The following is a 21650-nucleotide window of genomic DNA, read 5'->3' as shown; positions in this document are numbered from 1 at the left end:
TTGTATCATGATTATATGGTATAATAAGATAGGGTTTTTGATGTTTTAGATTCAATTTTAGTGTAGAAAACGTTAAAACGCCATTTTTTACATTTTCCTCAATTCCCAAAATACACATCCTTCGATTTGCCTGAGAATTTGCCCACAGATAGCCAAAATACGGGACTTTAATGTTAAAAGGATTTTTATATTTTTACAATAATAAAAGTTACATGTAATACTTAGGGCCGGTTGTTCGAACGCTAATCAACAATGATCATTATCAAATATGTAAGTACTGTCACAAACTGTCAATGTCAACTTTGACTGGGTTGCTGAAATCATAATTATTGATTACAATTATGAAATTACTTAATCAATTATGTGAATAATTGTTATGTTAATTGATTAACTAATGTCATAATTATAATCAATTATGTTTTCAGCAACCCAATAAAAGTTGACATTGACATTTGGTGACAATAATTAAATATTTGATAGTGATCATTGTTGATTAGCGTTCGAACAACCGGCCCTTAGTGTAATAGTATCAGGGAACACCCAGGGCCGTGACTACCATTGGAGCAACCGGGGCAGTGCCCCCGCAGGAGCCCCCGTTTGGTTGGCCGTGCATAGATTTTATAGAAGAAAATAAAAATATGTATTTTAAAAGACGATCCCAATGAAATGACACAATTTTAAAAAGACACCTTAGAGGGGCACCCTAGACCTCAACATAAAGTTAAAAAAAATCCTTTATAAAAGGTATATTTGTTAAAATACCTAAAAATCGCTACATCAAAGAACTAGTTTTCGATCGGATGACCGATCATCATCAGTGCTTACGTGATTCTAACATGCTAACCATGGGTAAAAACCTTTTAAAATTTATCCGTCAGGGAAACATAGATAAAATATATGAACTTAAACATGGATGTACAAAATATCCCATGTATTATGCTCCAGCTCCAGGTACCATTTGAACCCAAAATTGACTTGTTCACAATGTTGACTAGATGATGGCAAGTGAAGACTTGTTTGCCGCGATGAACGTAAGAAAGAAGGAGTTTTAATCGGGAAACTGTAGTAATTTTAATGTCAAATAGATAATTTAATTTTATTGTATTGAAATGTAATCATGATTTCTATTTTTTTAAATAAAAGAAGCTACATCTTCGATTTTTGCGTCTAGTTATTCCTCATTTTGTACTTTAATAATTTAAGAACACTTCTAATTCTAAACATACTGAATAAAGCTTCAGAATGTAATAAGTGGTATAATATGAAGAGTATGTTAAACTACGTTTCAATTTGTGTCTCGAGAGATTTCAAACTAATAAAATAGAAATGGTAAAATAAAATTACAATTAATAATAGAAATCTTTTGATAATAACAACATATTTGCAAAAAGACAAATTACCTTTTACATTGTTCTGCTACACTGTAGGTTTGTAATCGCTTTATAGACAATATAACGCGTTTGTAATTGCGTTAAAACTGCCTATAGGCCAGGGGTGGGCAAATACTTTTAAGCGTGGGCCAAAAGAAATTTTCAAAATGTCTGCCGGGCCGGAGGACTATACCCAGTATGTACGCTAATGTTTTTGGTGGAGGTTTTTCTCTGCCCAAGAAATTTTTTTGACAAAAATACTGTAAGTATCATTTTAAAGCATTTAGAGAAAGGCATTTGACTGTTAATAATAATAAATTGTCTTTCTGATGTGTACATGCGAACAATTTGTTCCCAGTAAAATTACGAAATTTTAAATATATTAAGCCATAACAAGGGTCCAGATAAAAAATGAACTTCAGAAATTCGATCAAGAATAGAGTAATTAAGAGCAGCCTTTTTGAAGATGAGGAAATTTCTGAGTAACCAAAGATTCAATCTGCTAATCTAATATCGGATGGTAAAATGTTATGTCAAGTCAATCATCATAGACGAAATTCAAAAGAGACAACTGATCTGGTATGGTCATGTACGACGTCGATGGACGACGACAGGCTGCCAAAACAAATTTTAAAATGGACGCCAAGGGAAAGAAGGAAGAAAGGAACGCCGAAACAATCCTGGCTAGGCGGCATTCAGAAGACAATGTCGGAAAGGAACCTTCACCCTAACGAATGCAACGACGGATGAAGCTGGAAACTGGCAACCGGAAGATGGAGAAAGCTATAGAAAACCGGGATAATAATAAAAATCTTATGTCCACTCTCTTCTTCTTTATTGGATTGTTAATGCTGACTTAATGAAAAAGATGCAAGCTTTTTAGGTGTGGCTTTTTAGGGGAATTATGAAAATACCATGGACCGATCATATTACGAACGAAATGGTGTGGCACATAATGGAAAAGGCACCGAGAACTTTTGACTATCATTAAAAGGAGCTTTAAAAATCACACTAAATTTTCTCTCTTTTTTTCACTTCTGTGATAAACATTATAGAAGTTTTCAGGGACTTTTGTCCCTCGGTAATAATGTAATTTTTCATTCTGCGTTTAAATTTTAAAAAAATACTTATTAGTTTTCTCAGGATTCGAAAAAAATGAATGCATTATGCTCTTAAAAAAATTGCTTGCTGTTATAGGCAATATAATGCGATTACAAACCTACATTATTGATGATATTTGCAAAATTATTCAGCTTAAAATTTTAAAATAAGCTGATTTCAAAATTTTTGTGTTAGTCAACTAAAAATAACAATAATATGTAGATAGGTAAAAGAAACTTCAGTCATGGAATGCATTAACATGCGTTTTCTAAGGGGTTAAATATCAAACATTTTTCCGAAGTCCCCTTTTCTTCTGGTGGGAGGGGTTAACCCCTAGAACCCCGTTATGGGGCTCCCAGATCACGTTTGCCCCAGGTCCCCCAACATCAACATCGTACTTACGGCCCAGGGAACACCCTGTATATTTTTATACTTTTAAAAGCTGCTAAACAACCTGGTTTCAACCTATATCAAGTACGGTATATTTTGAATAATACAGGATGCAATTTTGAAATTATATAGTGTGGAAACCACTAACGGAATAAAATTGTTTTTGTTCTTATTTTAGAAAACTATAATAAACGCTGGGACACATATCATCAACTTTTAAATTAAAATGTGCCCTTTTTAATCATAAATTTAAATGTACAGGTTGATTCACGTAAGTCTAGCATAGTACATCATCTTTATTATTAATGAAACACCCTGTATATTTTTGTTTCTGGAAGCCAGGGGCGGCCCGTCGGGGTAGGCAAGGTAGGCGCCGCCTATCCTCTTCAAATGTAGTACAATAATATAAATTATTAATATAAATTACTTATTTCAAAATTGTAATTTATAAATTTTGACACAATACCTACAATAAAAAAGCAAAAATTATCCAAATTATTTTTAAAAATATCCAAAAAATTTTCTCAGAAGTTATAATTATTGTACGCTCCTTGTAGTATCAGTAGTAGTGCATAAGATTCTATATTCTTCCTTGGTCAGGCACTCGGAAACGTAGCCTGAAATAGAACGACGCCAACACCGAATTGACGTGCGATCTCTCTCTGTTTACACGAACTAAAGGCCTGTAGGTCTGCTGGTAGCGGCCGTATTCCACGAATTTTGAAAGTGCGGATAGGCACATACTCTTATAGCCGAACCTACAAAATTTTATCAGTTGCTTCGCTTGTGTGTTGTGAAACTGTTTTAAATAATTGTTTTTTGATTTTGGCTGTTATTAGTAGGTTAAGTATTCAATAAAAATAGGTAGGACAATTTAAATTTGTTTATGAAATCTGAATAATAAACAGGTAAATTTGAGATCGGTCTATTGAAGGGCATTTTAATTTTATATTAATTTACTAACGACAAATAAATCTGTGAATAGTTATTTGTCAGTCGTCCATTATATTTTTATTGTGTTTCAATACAATTTGGATAATTGAAAGTTAAACTGACGAATTGTGTTATTAGATTATATAGATAATTAAAAATTTAAAGCGAGGTTAATTGTTAACTTATCACTTTATTCGAAGAGTAAATTATTATTTGAATGAGTTAATTTCAGTGTTTAATAAAATTATCGAAGACGAAAATTCGGGAGCCGAATCTATAAATGGTGCTCGAGGATATTTGCAAAATTTAAAAAAATTTGAGTTTGCTTTTCTTCTTTGCCTTTATAACAAAATATTTAATATAACTGACATATTGTACAAAATTTTACAACTGAAATGTTTAAATATAAATTTCTGTCAAAAAGAAATAGATATAGCCTTGGGAAGAATAAGACAACTTCGTAATGATCAGGATTTTAATAATTTATTTTCTGTGGCTGAAACAAGGGTATCAGAGTTTAACTTAAACCCGCCTAAAAGAATAAAACAGTCGTCCGATGTTGACCGGACAACAAAATATAAAGCTTTATATTTTGAAATTATAGATAATAATATTATGAAACTTGAAGTTCGTTTTAGAGATTTAAAAGAATTACATTTTTTTAGCCTTGTAAATTCTTCACATTTTCAAAATTTTTCAAAAAGTTTTCCACATAATTTAATAAATAGTTTAATAACACAATATTTTGGAATATTTAATAAACAACAATTAATTAATGAGCTATGTGTCATTTACGAAGATAAAGAATTTTATACATTAAATGTTTTTAAAATTTTGCAATATTTTAACGAGAATGACTTAATTGAAATATTTCCTGAAGCATATAAATTATGTTTTAATTGCTACTATACCCGCAACTTCCGTTTCCGTTGAACGCAATTTTTCTTGTTTAAAAAGAATTAAAACCTATCTAAGAAATGCTATGTCACAAAATCGACTGACAGCTTTGTCTTTACTGTCAATTGAAAAAGATTTCCTTTCGATTTTGTCTAAAAACGAACAATTTTACGACATAATCATAAATAAGTTTTCTTCTACCAAAGACAGGCGCATTAATTTAATTTATCGTAGGTAATAAAATCCGTAACTATTTTTTAATAAGGCATTTTGGTTTGAAATAATAAAATATAAAAATACAAAAAATATATATAAAAACAAAAAATGGTACTTCGATACCCCCAAAAAAATGTTTTTTTTTCAGCTTTTCACCTTTCAGATCGGCCAGCATCCTAAACTTTTCGAACGTAATAATATAGGTATTGAGATCTGGCTGATGGTTTATCTCACAATCCGCCGAAGGGCTGTGGGATACTGCGGTCAGGATACACACCAGCGAATTCGAATTTTAGTGACAGATGATAGAGGGGCTTCTTAAATGCCCTATTCTTCTGAGTAGCGCGAATTGAATAGTTTCCTTCACCAAATGCAATCATGGGATAAGGAAACTAGACGTTCGGGTGACGCGAGATCGAGTGACGACCTGGCAGAAGAACCAGGGGGTGGTAAGGAAGGGTTCTTCCCGAATCTACTCGTGGCACTATATATATATATATATATATATATATATATATATATATATATATATATATATATATATATATATATATATATATATATATATAGAACTGGATTCGAAATCCGATGTATTTATCGACCGTGCAAGTATATTCTATAACACTATAAAACAGTGTTGAAATTATCGGGAATTGCGGTCTGTGGCTAGATTGAAACTACATTTAATTCTGTTGAATTCGATATTTCGATGAGTATTTATTAATTTTTCATCTTCATCAGGAACAAACTACAAAATTAACTAACAGTTAGGTACAAACATAATATTACAATGATATAACTTACGAACTGTTGTAGGTATGTTATATAAAGCAATTTAACTTAAAGCTATGCATGTCGTTTCACGAGAACGTCGAGGGCGGCACGGAGTCAGGTATCTTTTCTCACATGTGTTAAGGGTCAAAAGTTCCAATATCGAGCCATCTGTTTAATATTCTGCTATTTTTTGAATTTTAAAACATTGCAGTAAATTTCGCTTAATCTACTTGTGTCTGATTTGTAATTAATTGAACGTTTATTACTGTTTATGTGGTACATCTCGAGAAACAATCTTTTCCTATAATTGCTTTCTGAATCTAAGATCTTGATATCTGACAAATTAAATTGGTGTCCTCAGGGCCCCCGCAAGGCTGATTGGCGCCCACGTGCGGGACATATTTTAGCGCCCTTTAAATCTACTATACATATAAAACTATAAATATTTTTGAAAAATTTCAACCCAGAATGAAAGACTATATTATTACTGAGGCCAAATTTCCCTGAAAACTTCTATAATGTTTATTTTAATAAGTTACGTGGGTGAAAATAAAAGAGAAAATTTAGTGTGATTTTTAATAATTGCAAATATTTAATTCAAAAGAAACTTTTTATTTTTAACGGACTGTCGGCCCTCGGCAATAACGTTATCTTTCATTCTGCGTTTAAATTTTTTAAAATACTTATTAGTTTTCTCAAGATTCGCAAAAAATTAATACATTTAAAACACATTGAAAATTTTGACAGGCGACAGTTTGCGCCTTTCCACTTAGATTTTTGGCAACATTAATGAAGCACCCTGCATATTAAATTAAAAATATACATTTAAGTAAATAAACAATAATATTTTGTCATTTCAAAATTTTCAAACAGATTTTATTCAGGGTGTCTACATAACTAGGAACCATATTTATGGGAAACTGTTTTATTATTAATTTTACCAGAAAAAGTTATTCTTCATAAAAAGTTCTGCATTGTCTATAACTCGCAGAATGCAACCATCAAATATCAAATTTTATTAATCTTATACGAGGTATGTCAAAAAATATGAATTTCGGTCAAGAGCAAAGTACGTTTAGTTTTTACAACATTGAAAAGTTATTATGAAAAGTTGTTCAGCATTAAAAACTATGTTTCTATATGCAATTACATCCTTCTAATTGAAATATATTGTAATCTAGAAAGGTACTTTACTTTTCATCGAAACTCATATTTTTTTACATACAGGGTGAGACATGAGGAACTGTACATACTCCTACTTCGTATAAAGGCTCCTATGGGGAATAACAAATGACCATTAAAAGGTGTCTGCTCCCCTTGTTTAATAATATACAGGGCGAGTTTCGCATTTTGACAGAAATTTATATTCGTCATAATTTTTGAACGGTCAGATCGATGTGTCTCTTATTTTTGTAAATCGTTACACTATTACCACCTAATCAACTGATTTATTCAAACCAGAAAAAAATCAGGTCCGGCTTTAAAAAATTAGTTCGTTTGGGTCTTAGAAAAAATTTCACCCTGTATACGCTTTTTGAAAACTCTAATATGAATTTTACAAATTAGACAAATAGGCAATTAAAATGGCTTATTTATTTTTTTCCCCACACGATTACTTAATTTTTATAAAAAAATCAAATTTGACTATGAATTAAAAGTTTGGTAAAGTGAACCATAGATTTAAAAAAATTAACTTTTATTACAAAAATTAATTTTTTTTAAACAAATATTTAATTTATGTTACCACCCAATCAACTGATTTATTTAAACTAGAAAAAAATCAGGCCCGGATTTAAAAAATTATTTCGTTTTGGTCTTACAATAAATTTCACCCTGTATACGCTTTTTAAAAACTCTAATATGAATTTTACAAATAAGACAAATAGGCAATTAAAATGGCATATTTATTTTTTTCCCCACATGATTACTTAATTTTTTATAAAATATAAAATTTGACTATGAATTATTAAAAGTTTGGTAAAGTGAACCATAGATTTAAAAAAATTTGCTTTTATTACAAAAATTAATTTTTTTTGAACAAATATATAATTTATGTTACCACCCAATCAACTGATTTATTCAAACTAGAAAAAATCAGGCCCGGATTTTAAAAAATAGTTCGTTTTGGTCTTAGAAAAAATTTCACCCTGTATACGCTTTTTGAAAACTCTAATATGAATTTTACAAATTAGACAAATAGTCAATTAAAATGGCATATTTATTTTTCCCCCACACGATTACTTAATTTTTTATTAAAAAATCAAATTTGTCAAAATCGGAATTTTAACCTAAAGATGAAAAAAAAAAGATGAAATCACGGTTTAACTCGCTACAAGGTTCCATTTTAAATTTTTTGTGAACTCTTACCATTGTGAAGACTTATGACAATTATTGTTGTAGACTTTCAGTCTTCTTCTCGTAAAAGTTATGAATTTTTAAAAATAAAAGGTGCAGCTTCGTGAATTGCAAAGTTAAATCGCAAAAATTAAGTGAAAAAATTTAAAATTTATCTATTTGATCACGTCTATGTTAAACTATAGAGTCCAAAGGGGAGTTTTAAATCTAGACGTGTTATAGAAAAAAAAATGGTGAAACTTTTAATTTTAAGAAAAACGTTGTTTAATTTTTTTTATCTTTATTGTAAAATTGCGATTTTGACAAATTTGATTTTTTAATAAAAAATTAAGTAAAAAAGTGTGGGGAAAAAATAGATATGCCATTTTAATTGCCTATTTGTCTAATTTGTAAAATTCATATTAGAGTTTTCAAAAAGCGTATACATGAAATCTTTAAGACCCAAACGAACTAATTTTTTAAAGCCGGACCTGATTTTTTTCTAGTTTGACTAAATCAGTTGATTGGGTGGTAACATAAATCAAATATTTGTTTAAAAAAATTAATTTTTGTAATAAAAGTTAATTTTTTTTTAAATCTATGGTTCACTTTACCAAATTTTTAATTCATAGTCAAATTTGATTTTTTTATAAAAAATTAAGTAATCGTGTGGGGGAAAAATAAATATGTCATGTTAATTGCCTATTTGTCTAATTTGTAAAATTAATATTAGAGTTTACAAAACGCGTATACAGGGTGAAAGTTTTTCTAAGACCCAAACGAACTAATTTTTTAAAGCCGGACCTGATTTTTTTCTAGTTTGAATAAATCGGTTGATTAGGTGGTAATAGTGTAACGATTGACCAAAATAAGAGACACATCGATCTGACCGTTCAAAAATTATGACGAATATAAATTTCTGTCAAAATTCGAAACTCGCCCTGTATATTATTAAACAATGGGAGCAGACACTTTTTAATGTGTATTTGTTATTCCCCATAGGGGCCTCTATACGAGGTAGGAGTATGTACAGTTCCTCATGACTCACCCTGTATATCTCATATAAAATTGAAAAAATTTAATAGGATTTGATGGTTGCATCTTAGATTTTGGACCATGCAAAGCTTTTAAAGAACTTTTTATCGTACATTATTTGTACTTTTCAACTACGCCCTCTTCATTTATTAAAATAATGTGATAGGTCTTTTATTATTAATAATTAGCCCTTTTCAGTTATTACAAATAATGTGATAACCCTTTTATTATTATTTATTAATTAATCAATAACAATAAAAGAGTTTTTTTGAAAGAAAAAAATTTCAATTAAAAGGATGTAACTGCATATTAAAACATATAGTTTTAATTAATTCCAAACAACTTTACATAATAATAATTTTCGATATTGTGAAATATAAGGTACTCTTGATCGAAATTCATATTTTTGATACTCATAAGATTGACACATTTTAGTTTTTAGACTATGCGAAGCATTTTAAGAAGAATAAATGTTTTCCGTAAAATTAATAATAAAAAAGTTTCCCATATGGTTCCAAGTTACGTAGACACAATGTCTTAATTATTTTCTTTTTTTTTTCAAAATAAATTGTAAATTATTGTGGATTTTATTAGAGGAAACCCGATTATAATCGACTATTTAAAATGAATCATTATTATTAAGCTATGCAATGATTATGATACTTACCATTTTCAAAATTAATTTAATTTCCACACCACTTAAAATAACAACAAATAAAAAAGATTTTAAAATATTTTTTACACGAAAACAAAAGTTTAAAATCAGGGCAGAACAAACCCAACATATATTGCAATAATAGTCGTAGTGGTAGGTAATTATTAACACCAATATAAAATAAAATTTTAAACCTTTCACTGCAGGAAACCACCCGTTCACCAGAAACAGTAAATAATGTTTGGGCCTAATAAACGCATAGACAGAAGGGAAAAGATACTCAAGTCAAATACATAATCATAATTCATAGAGTATTTGTTTACTTAAGGGTAATTATCGTAAATTCGAGTAAAATATTCACTTTATATGAGTAAAACTGCTTGATCCAGCAAGTTGTGTTTTTGTTGTAGTAAAACTGCCAAGTTGCGTTTTATGGGTGTTAATTTATATTTATACTCGTCAAGGGGTGTGATTTGATGTTTATTTGACTGTTATGAGTGTCGCTTTAATTTACAACATAAATCGATTGGATGGTATGCCAAGCGTAATTCAATCTACTTCAAAGAAAAAAATTAGGAAGGAACAACAAAATATTTTTGACACAATATTTAAGTTCAACATTTCAGGACGGGAATAATTATTTTTTCAGTAATAACACAATATTTGATTTTTGAGACTTCTCTAGCTGTTCATGAAATAATTAAAATTGTATATAAAAAATGATTATCTCATTTAAAATAAATATTTCTTATTTACCAAATCTTCGGTTTGGCGCCCCTTTGCGGTTACGCTCGCGTGCGCCGCACGCGTTGCACGCCCGGTTACGGGGGCCCTAGGTGTCCTGTTGTTATGGAATGGTGTGCTGCTACACAAGTATTTTTGTGTGTTTTACAATCGCTTTTGTGCTGCGTTATTCTTTGTTTCAACCATTGCGATGTTTGTCCTATATACTGCCCATCACATTCGAGACAAGAAAGTTGATAGATGATATGCCTCTGATTTAGAAGCGGTGTCTGGTCTTTAAGCTTCGAGAATAAGCTATAGTTGGATATGCTATTGTATTTCGCTATTTTGATTTTAGGAATTCCGTTCAGCAGCTTGATTATATTGTTGGTTAAGCCATTTATGAAGGGCAACTTTTTGTAAATCACGGGATCTGATGGTCTGTTGTCACGTTGCCCGTCGTATAAGTCTGAGTTATATATCAGTTGCTTAAGAATTTTACTTGGATAGCCGTTGTTCAAGAATATGTTGTTTTTAAATTCTTTTGTGTGAACAGGTCATTGCTGATGTGTAAAATTCTGTTTTTCATTGCCACAACAGTGTTGTGTTTTTGGCTTTTCGAGTGCTGAGAAAAATAATTTATATATCTTCCAGAGTCAGTTGGTTTCTGATACCAATCCAAAATTATCTTGTTCTCTGTGGTTCTTATCACATTAGTGTCTAAAAAGGGCACACTTTGTTCTTTCTCCTCCTCAACGGTAAATTGTAGGTGTTTGTGAAATCCATTGAAGAGGTCCAGTGTAGCTTGAATAGAGTCCTCGGGGATCGCACTTATCACATCATCCACATATTTGTATATGAACGGTAACTTGAACGGTAGTCGTGGAATTACTATATTAAATAGATGATCTAAAACTATGGTGGCTAGAATGGGGCTGATAAGAGAGCCCATGGGAGTGCCAAAGATTTGTGAGTAAAAAGTTCCACCGAAAGAAAAGTAAACATTAGAAAAAATAAAATCGATTAGTTTGAAGAAATTAATATTGTAACAAAAACGAGCGTTCGGGTATTTATTTATGACTTTATTATTTATTTATACAAGTTTACTTTACAAACTTTAGCTTAAGACTAAATTCTATTTACAAATATGCCGTATTTATATATGCGATAAAGTTATAATGGAACATTCCAGAAATATCCGCGCCCATCTCGATATCTCCCATCTCTATACCAGTCGATCCGTCTGTCTGCCAGCACGCCCACGTGATTTACCTTCCAGAATTCTCGGGATTCTCGCCGCGAAGATTAGATTACGTCATTCTCTTGTTGTTTACTATTACGGGCGCCGATCAAGAGTTTTCTTTCGTTACACTACTCCCCTCTTAAAATCTGAGCGTCCCGATCAGCAACTCTACATGAAGGCCCAGGATGGCGGAATCTACACGACTCTCCAGCTCTGCATACACCCTTCAAGAAGAAATAACAGTCTACTGTCTTTGAAGGGTACGACATCTTCGGGTTCATGCAACACACAGTGATTTGTACGCCAGTTTCTCTGAAGACCACTTCAAGCATGCTTCTCACAATCTTCCTATCCAGATTTTCTACTGCATGGCCTATTTTTGGTAAAGCCAAATCTTTGATGTCATAATTACACACGATTTTCTTCAAATTAGTTAGAGCACGCCATATGTTCTCGTAGCTTGGCGTGTCCGTATAAGACTTCCTGGTCACCATATACAGCAAGGATCGAGGACCATCTTCCAATCGCAGTACTCTTCCAATTTTAGGTTGTTGATTTCTTAACTCGTCCAGGCGGCCGAACTTTCTATTGAATACGGACGAGATTCCTTTAGTCATCTCGAGGTCTTGGGCAACACAGTGGGCTAGAGAGACGTTTTCTGGAACACCAAACAGATCTTGCTGAACTTCTGTGGTCACGCCGAATCTAGCACTCTTTCTCGCTGCGTAATTTGACATAAATTGATTAAAACTTGGCTGTGCGGCGTCTTTCATCTCCTGTTGGAGGACTCGGGCTTCTTCTGTTTCATTTGAGCCAGCATATGGTGCAAGACGATTTATGTGAATAACTTTTGGTTTACCGTTTGGCAACTTCTTAATTCTGTATATTACGTCATTTATTTTCTTCTTAACTTCATACGGTCCTTCCCATTGTCTTTGCAGTTTAGGACACAAGCCGCGACGACGTTGTGGATTATAAAGCCAGACAAGATCACCTACTTCGAAGCTTTCATTCTTGCATCGAGAATCATATTAATCTTTCATTCTGTCACTGGCTATCTGGATGTGTTGTCGGGCAAATTCATGAATGTTGTTCATTCGTAACTTCAGGCGGTCGACGTATTCTTCGCCTGCAACATGTTCCTCGGAAGGTCTGCAGCCAACTCTAGGTCGCAGGGCAAACGAACTTCACGACCCAACATCAGGCAGGTTGGTGTTTGACCTGTAGTTTCATTTACGGCCGAGCGGTAGACCATGAGGAATAAATGAATGTGTTGGTCCCAATCTCGCTGATTTTCAGATACAACTTTGGACAAGTGTTTACCCATCGTTCGGTTCATCCTCTCGACCATCCCATCTGATTGAGGATGCAGGGGTGTTGTTCTGGTCTTATTGACACCAATCAATTTACAAACGTTTTGGAAAAGAGCCGACTCAAAGTTTCGCCCTTGGTCGGAGTGGATCTCCAAGGGAACACCAAATCGGCTGAAGAATTCTTTAACAAGTACTTCTGCAACGGTAGCAGCTTCTTGATTTGGTAATGCATAGGCCTCGGTCCATTTCGTAAAATAATCCATGGCTACCAGGATGTATTTATTTCCAGCATCAGTTTCTGGAAATGGACCTGCAATGTCGATTGCTACTCTTTCCATAGGACTGCCAACATTATACTGTCTCATGGGTGCTCTCTTTTTACCAACTGGACCATTACCGGATGCACACAGTTCACATTTCTGGCACCATCTTCTTACATCATCTTTACAGTTCACCCAATAGAACCGTTCTCGAACCTTTTGCAGAGTCTTCGTAATACCAAAGTGTCCACCTGATGTACCGTCATGCAACTGATGCAATACTTCTGACACTTTACTTTTAGGTACAATCAACTGAAGCTTAGATTCTGTAACATCATCGTTCTCAAAGGTTCTGTACAAAAGATCATCTTTTAGTATCAGGCAATTCCATTGGCTCCAGTAGGCCTTGACTTCCGGACTACATGCACTAATGTTTTGCCAACTAGGTCTCTCACCTCGACGCATCCAATCCAATACTCTTTTTATACATGGATCATCTTCTTGGGCGTGTTGTAACTGTTGGGGCTGCCATTGTTCATTAACTACGGTGGTTCGTCTCACGGGGCAAAATCGTTCCTCTAATTTGGCACAGTGATTACAATTTGCACTGCATGGTCGTCTCGAAAGGGCATCAGCATTTGAATGAACTCTTCCGGCCCTATGTTCTATCTCGTAGTCATATTCTTGTAATCGTTCTAACCATCTTGCCATCTGGCCCTCTGGATTACGGAATTGTATGAGCCATTTTAGAGCAGCGTGATCTGTTCGAAGAAGGAACTTTCTGCCATACAAGTATTTATGGAAATGTTCGCAAGCCTTCACTACACCCAGCAGTTCTCTTCTGGTAACGCAATAGTTTCTTTCTGGTTTCGACAGGACTTTGCTGAAATAAGCGATGACTTTTTCCTGTCCATCCTGGATTTGGGAGAGAACAGCTCCTATGGCACTGTTGCTAGCATCGGTATCCAAAACAAATTTTCCTGCCTGTACCGGGTAGCTTAATATCGGTGCACTGATCAGAGCTATTTGTAGTTGTTCGAAAGCTTTTTGGCACTCTTCACTCCATATATATTCTTTGCCCTCCTCCGTCAACTTTGTTAGGGGCTTGGAGATATTGGCAAATCCTTTGACAAATCGTCGGTAATATGTACATAGGCCAAGGAAACTTCTAATTTCATGTTTATCTTTTGGTACTGGCCAATCTTTAATTGCTTCAATCTTTTCAGGATCAGCTGTTACACCGTTACTCGATACAATATGTCCCAAGTACTTAACTTCTCGTCGAAACATGTGACATTTCTTTGGACTTAACTTCAAGTTCGCTGCCCTCAATCGTTGAAAGACTTCTATTAAATTCTTGGCGTGTTCATCAAATGACTTTCCAACCACAATTACATCATCCAAGTAAACCAGGCATGTTTTCCATGTTAGACCTCTTAAAACTGCCTCCATTAATCTTTCAAATGTGGCAGGGGCATTACATAAACCAAACGGCATAGCCGTAAACTGCCAAAGCCCTGATCCTATCGAAAATGCGGTTTTCTCCCGATCGACTGGCTCCATGTCTACTTGCTAATATCCACTTTTTAAATCGAGTGTGGAAAACCATCGAGAACCAGAGAGAGTATCCAATGTATCGTCTATTCGGGGCAAAGGATAACTATCTTTTTTTGTTACCGCATTGAGCTGGCGGTAGTCGATACAAAAACGCGTCGAACCATCTTTCTTCTTTACCAGAACTACTGGTGATGTCCATGGACTGTTCGATGGTTCAATTACCCCTTGTTTGTCCATATCATTGATAATCTCTTCGGCTTCATCTCTTTTCGCAAATGGAAGCCGTCTAGGCCGTTGTCTGATTGCTGAGCGTCTCCGGTATTTATTTTATGCGTTACTATGCTTGTTTTGCTCTTATCCTTCTTATCAATAGCAAAAACATCTTGGTACTCTATCAGCATAGACCTCACTTTTTCCGTTCGTTCATGGTCAAGATCTTGGCATCTTTCAATAATTATCTCGACAAGGTCTTTTGGATACTTTGACTTTGATGATTTCTCATTGGTATTCATAGAGCAAATGGAAGCCACGGGAACACACTGTTTGATCAAAGCTCCTCTACTTAACTTAATAGCAGTTTCCCTTACATTCATAACTCTTACAGGAATGACATCTCGAACTTTTACCAAAGTTTTCGCCGTTAGGAACTCGACATTATCCACATCTTCGACCATCCTTAAACTTCCCTCTCGGCAGTGTCCATCAAGCATGGTCATCAGAACTTTCTCACTATTACCGGGTATGGTTACGTCACATGTAGTTAGTAAGCGGATGGCATCTTCTTTGTCGTCGTGAAAGGGCAACTCTTTACCATTGATCCTGAGAACTCCATTTTGAACATCCAATATTGCCCCCACTTTTTTTAGTACGTCCATCCCCAATATAAACTCGTCGGAGATCTCGGCAATTAATACTTGATGTTCAACTGTGGTCTGGCCAATGGATATTGACATATTAGCCTCGCCATATGTGTTAATTAGCTCACCAGTCGCTGTTCTAAGCTTTACTGTTGCAGGTGATAACTTATGGTGGCCTCGTACTACGTCTGGGCGTGCGATAGTTCTCGTTGCACCTGTATCCACCAAAAACGATCTACATCTATTATTGATACGACCTTCGATGTATAAGTTGTGGATTGCACTGGAGGACGTAAGGTTGACAGTTACTATGGGGGCTTTAGTTCTCGAGGTCGGCAGTTGCCCCTTGGTGTCGACCCGCTCTAGTTTTCCGACGGCTGTACGATCTTCTTGCAATTACGACGAATGTGGCCTACGTCGCCGCAATTCCAACATCTAGGGTCGCGTCTCTTTGGCATCTCGGTACGAACTACTCTCCGTATCATTTCCTCCAGAGGTTCATCGTGGTGTTCGTCACTTTCTTCAATGGTTCTTACTCTATGGCTTCGTGAAGTTTGACTAGCCGTTTCGTGCTCCAATGCAATAGCAAGTGCTTCATCTAAAACTTTCGGTCTTGCTAGTCGTAAGGCTTTCTGTAGTTCACTCTCTTTCAACCCATTGATGAAGGTATCTACGGCAATTTCTTCTAAAATACTGTCTGGCGCCTCCGGATAAGCCAACCGCACCACACGAGCAACATCTGCTTCAAATTCTTGCAGATTCTCACTTGATCGTTGACTTCTACTTCGCAGTTGTGCTTTGTATACTTGTTGTAGATGAGCATCTCCATAGCGTTTTTCTAGACGAGTGAACAAGGTCTGGTAACATTTTTCTTGACCCTTAGGAATTGACCTTAATATATCTGCAGCATCACCTCGTAAAGCAGCAGTCAAGGAAACAGCCTTTTCTTGTTCGGTCCAATGATTGGCGGTCGCAATAGCTTCAAATTGTTTAAGGTATATGGACCAAGAGGACTTTCCATCAAATGGTGGTAATTTGAATCTCATATTATGCGACATTTCTTCTCTCGGTAGTTCATCTTTCACTACAGGATCTAAAGCTACTGCATGAACTGACGGTTGCACTTTTGTATCGGTTATCATGCTCTCTAATTCTTTGATCTTCTCTTCTACGGCCAAAACTACTGCATTAACTGAAGGTAGGACTTTCGTATTGGTCACCATAGTCTCTAGTTGTTTGATCTTCTCTTCTAACATTTCTTTACTGTCGTCTACGCTTTTCTGTATCCTATCGAATGTTCTAGAAACTTCTTCAAATTTTTCGTCGTTCTGTCTACAAACGTCTTTAATTACTTGAGAAACACTTTCGAATTTTCTAGAAGTTTCATCGATCTTTTGAGAAACACTTTCGAATTTCTCGTTGTTCTGTCTACTAACTTCCTCAAGTTTCTCGTTGTTCTGTCTACTAACTTCCTCAAGTTTCTCGTTGTTCTGTCTACTAACTTCTTCAAGTTTTTCGTTGTTCTTTCTAGAAGTTTCATCGATCTTTTGAGAAATGGTTTCGAATTTCTCATTATTTATCTTAGAAGTATCATTGATCGTTTCAGAAACAGTTTTTAATTTCGATAAGATTGCTTGTTCTGCTGACTGGAAGTGGAACGTCTCTGGATCATCTCCGTTCTTCGTTAAGACTTCCTCGAGTCGTGCTTGTAGGACTATCTTGAGCCCACTGCTGTCCAGATCCCGTTCCTCTAGCTGTTCACGGAGCTGTTTTACCGTAAGTTCTTGTAGCAACATCTTTGGTCGGCACACACGTACTTTCCGAAATGTCTTTTAAAAGTCTTTCCGAATACAGAACAATCAACGCACTTTTATTCCCGACGAATAAAGTCCAAAAGTCTTTTAAAGTCTTTCCGAATACCGAACAATTAACTCACTCCGGTTATTCCCGACGAATAAAGTTCAAAAGTCTTTTAAAGTCTCTCTGTAATTCACTTATTTATATCGCACTAAGTTTACCGAACACCGACACCAACTGTAACAAAAACGAGCGTTCGGGTATTTATTTACGACTTTATTATTTATTTAAGGGAAAATGAAAATGTAGTATGTCAAAGTGTGTAAATAATTTTATTTCCTTAGCTGAGCGCTTTCGACATAAACGTCATCATCGGAGCTAATGCTAAAATAAAAAAAGAGATCTTGTAAGAACAAGAAGTACAAAACTCTTTTTTTACTTACGTCAAATACTAAAAAAGTACCGCTACATAGAGGTGTAAAAAAGTGCATCTTAGGAATGTACATTTGATTTTTAAATTTTGAATGCTAGCTTAGTCCTCCGTACAACAGCAAACAGCAAAAAAACAGAAAGAAACGGCCACATACACGTTGCACAAAAAAAACATATAAACTTTTTTCATGGTCCGGGTGTCGATATCACCCGTCCATCCTTGGCCTAGTAACAACAGCTGACTGACAAGGTCGGATATTCAAATCTGCTTTTATCTGTTCTGCGTTGACGTTGACAGCTGACGTTGAAACATGAATATTTTAAACATATTGAAAGGAAAATTGAAAATTTTTACAATGAAATTGATAAGGAAATGTACCTTAGATGTTTGTACTAATCAACTATTAAATTAATTGATGACATGCTTGATTTTGAGACTAATTGGCCCAACTTACATACACTGTGTTAAGTTCAAAAATTAAATTAAAAAACAAAAAAAATTATTAAACAGAAAGTAATGAGAAAGATCAATTTTGATTGTGAATTCTCAAATTCAATATTCAGAAGATGTTAGCTTGTTGAAGTTAAAGATTGAGATAATATTATATTGTTGTTATTTATCATCTTTTTGTCATTTATGTAAGTCATTGCAATGACCTTGACTTGGTGTATGGATATTTTATTAAGTTGAAAACCTAATGTTTATGTAGAAATATTAAATGATTTTATTAAATGCTATGATGTTAAAATGGGTATATTCAGTGTCTATTGTTGTAAGACGTTGATGACAAAATAGAAGGATATAGTGTTCGGTGGAATTCAATTTTTAACAAAATAGTTTCGAACACTTTTGTTGTTAGGTGTTTTATTTCTAAGGCTCTCATTACTTGTTGGTAGAATCTGTATTAATAATGTATATATAAATCTGACCAATAGTCAAATGTTTTCCTTTTTTTTATATAAAGTTATAAAATTAAATTTTGAATAAAAATACAATAGTTTTTATATACATAAAAGATTGCAAGAGGTCACTACTCAACTGTCTCCCACAGATACTTGAAGAGAGGTTTATAATTACAATTTAAATTGATCTGAGTATTAACACAAAAATCAGGATTAGACTTCATCTCTCTAGAAATCTCCAGGTCCTCCAACAAATTCATTAATCTATAGTTTTTAGATGGGATGTTATGCAAAATTTGGCTGTCTTTAGTAGGAGAGAAGGAATGATTGGTAGATTTAACATGATAGCCAAAGTTTGATTTTTCTGGAGTTCTGACATGCTCCTTGATTCTCTGAGAAAGGGTTCTCATTGTCCTTCCTACATAGGTGGTACTACACTCACCACATGATAGCTTGTATATGCCACTCTTATTTAATTTATCTAATTTGTCTTTGGTTTTACTAAACAGTGATTTGATTGAATTTTTAGTTTTAAATGAAATTTTGAGGTTCTCAACTTTATTTGATATTACACTTGACAGTTTATCTGAAATTGGTCCCAAATAGGAAATAGATCTGTAAATGCAGTTTTTGGAAGTGTGTTCTTCTGTGTTAAAGGCTTGATTTAATTTTATTTTGAGCAATTTCTTTCTTATAATGTTGTCTATTATCAAAGGAGAGTAATAATAGACAACAATAGAGTGATAATAGACAACATTATAAGAAAGAAATTGCTCAAAATAAAATTAAATCAAGCCTTTAACACAGAAGAACACACTTCCAAAAACTGCATTTACAGATCTATTTCCTATTTGGGACCAATTTCAGATAAACTGTCAAGTGTAATATCAAATAAAGTTGAGAACCTCAAAATTTCATTTAAAACTAAAAATTCAATCAAATCACTGTTTAGTAAAACCAAAGACAAATTAGATAAATTAAATAAGAGTGGCATATACAAGCTATCATGTGGTGAGTGTAGTACCACCTATGTAGGAAGGACAATGAGAACCCTTTCTCAGAGAATCAAGGAGCATGTCAGAACTCCAGAAAAATCAAACTTTGGCTATCATGTTAAATCTACCAATCATTCCTTCTCTCCTACTAAAGACAACCAAATTTTGCATAACATCCCATCTAAAAACTATAGATTAATGAATTTGTTGGAGGACCTGGAGATTTCTAGAGAGATGAAGTCTAATCCTGATTTTTGTGTTAATACTCAGATCAATTTAAATTGTAATTATAAACCTCTCTTCAAGTATCTGTGGGAGACAGTTGAGTAGTGACCTCTTGCAATCTTTTATGTATATAAAAACTATTGTATTTTTATTCAAAATTTAATTTTATAACTTTATATAAAAAAAAGGAAAACATTTGACTATTGGTCAGATTTATATATACATTATTAATACAGATTCTACCAACAAGTAATGAGAGCCTTAGAAATAAAACACCTAACAACAAAAGTGTTCGAAACTATTTTGTTAAAAATTGAATTCCACCGAACACTATATCCTTCTATTTTGTCATCAACGTCTTACAACAATAGACACTGAATATACCCATTTTAACATCATAGCATTTAATAAAATCATTTAATATTTCTACATAAACATTAGGTTTTCAACTTAATAAAATATCCATACACCAAGTCAAGGTCATTGCAATGACTTACATAAATGACAAAAAGATGATAAATAACAACAATATAATATTATCTCAATCTTTAACTTCAACAAGCTAACATCTTCTGAATATTGAATTTGAGAATTCACAATCAAAATTGATCTTTCTCATTACTTTCTGTTTAATAATTTTTTTTGTTTTTTAATTTAATTTTTGAACTTAACACAGTGTATGTAAGTTGGGCCAATTAGTCTCAAAATCAAGCATGTCATCAATTAATTTAATAGTTGATTAGTACAAACATCTAAGGTACATTTCCTTATCAATTTCATTGTAAAAATTTTCAATTTTCCTTTCAATATGTTTAAAATATTCATGTTTCAACGTCAGCTGTCAACGTCAACGCAGAACAGATAAAAGCAGATTTGAATATCCGACCTTGTCAGTCAGCTGTTGTTACTAGGCCAAGGATGGACGGGTGATATCGACACCCGGACCATGAAAAAGTTTATATGTTTTTTTTGTGCAACGTGTATGTGGCCGTTTCTTTCTGTTTTTTTTGCTGTTTGCTGTTGTACGGAGGACTAAGCTAGCATTCAAAATTTAAAAATCAAATGTACATTCCTAAGATGCACTTTTTTACACCTCTATGTAGCGGTACTTTTTTAGTATTTGACGTAAGTAAAAAAAGAGTTTTGTACTTCTTGTTCTTACAAGATCTCTTTTTTTATTTTAGCATTAGCTCCGATGATGACGTTTATGTCGAAAGCGCTCAGCTAAGGAAATAAAATTATTTACACACTTTGACATACTACATTTTCATTTTCCCTTATTCATTCAAGTGTGTACAAACTTATCAGTCTTTCAACTATTATTATTTATTTATACAAGTTTACTTTACAAACTTTAGCTTAAGACTAAACTCTATTTACAAATATGCCGTATTTATATATGCGATAAAGTTATAATGGAACATTCCAGAAATATCCGCGCCCATCTCGATATCTCCCATCTCTATACCAGTCGATCCGTTTGTCTGCCAGCACGCCCACGTGATTTACCTTCCAGAATTCTCGGGATTCTCGCCGCGAAGATTAGATTACGTCATTCTCTTGTTGTTTACTATTACGGGCGCCGATCAAGAGTTTTCTTTCGTTACAATATATATATATATATACAGGGTGGGGCATTA

The 21650-nt window shown here is 33.8% G+C and overlaps 2 long non-coding RNA genes across 2 annotated transcripts; one reads left to right on the top strand and one right to left on the bottom strand.

Moving 5' to 3' along the window:
* Window positions 1-17768: 17768 nt before the first annotated feature.
* On the bottom strand, window positions 17769-18120 carry LOC126878516 (uncharacterized). The gene is made up of 2 exons (XR_007695688.1): window positions 17899-18120; window positions 17769-17839 (listed from the first exon to the last, which is right to left on the bottom strand). It is a non-coding gene; the product is annotated as an uncharacterized LOC126878516 (long non-coding RNA).
* A 1833-nt stretch (window positions 18121-19953) lies between these two features.
* Window positions 19954-21410, top strand: LOC126893362 (uncharacterized). The gene is made up of 2 exons (XR_007701149.1): window positions 19954-21135; window positions 21195-21410. It is a non-coding gene; the product is annotated as an uncharacterized LOC126893362 (long non-coding RNA).
* Window positions 21411-21650: the final 240 nt, after the last annotated feature.

Source organism: Diabrotica virgifera, chromosome 10 (genome assembly GCF_917563875.1).
Source record: "Diabrotica virgifera virgifera chromosome 10, PGI_DIABVI_V3a".
Classification (NCBI taxonomy): domain Eukaryota; kingdom Metazoa; phylum Arthropoda; class Insecta; order Coleoptera; family Chrysomelidae; genus Diabrotica; species Diabrotica virgifera.
Note: the sequence above shows the minus strand (reverse complement) of the source record. Positions and strands in the feature narration are given on the sequence as shown.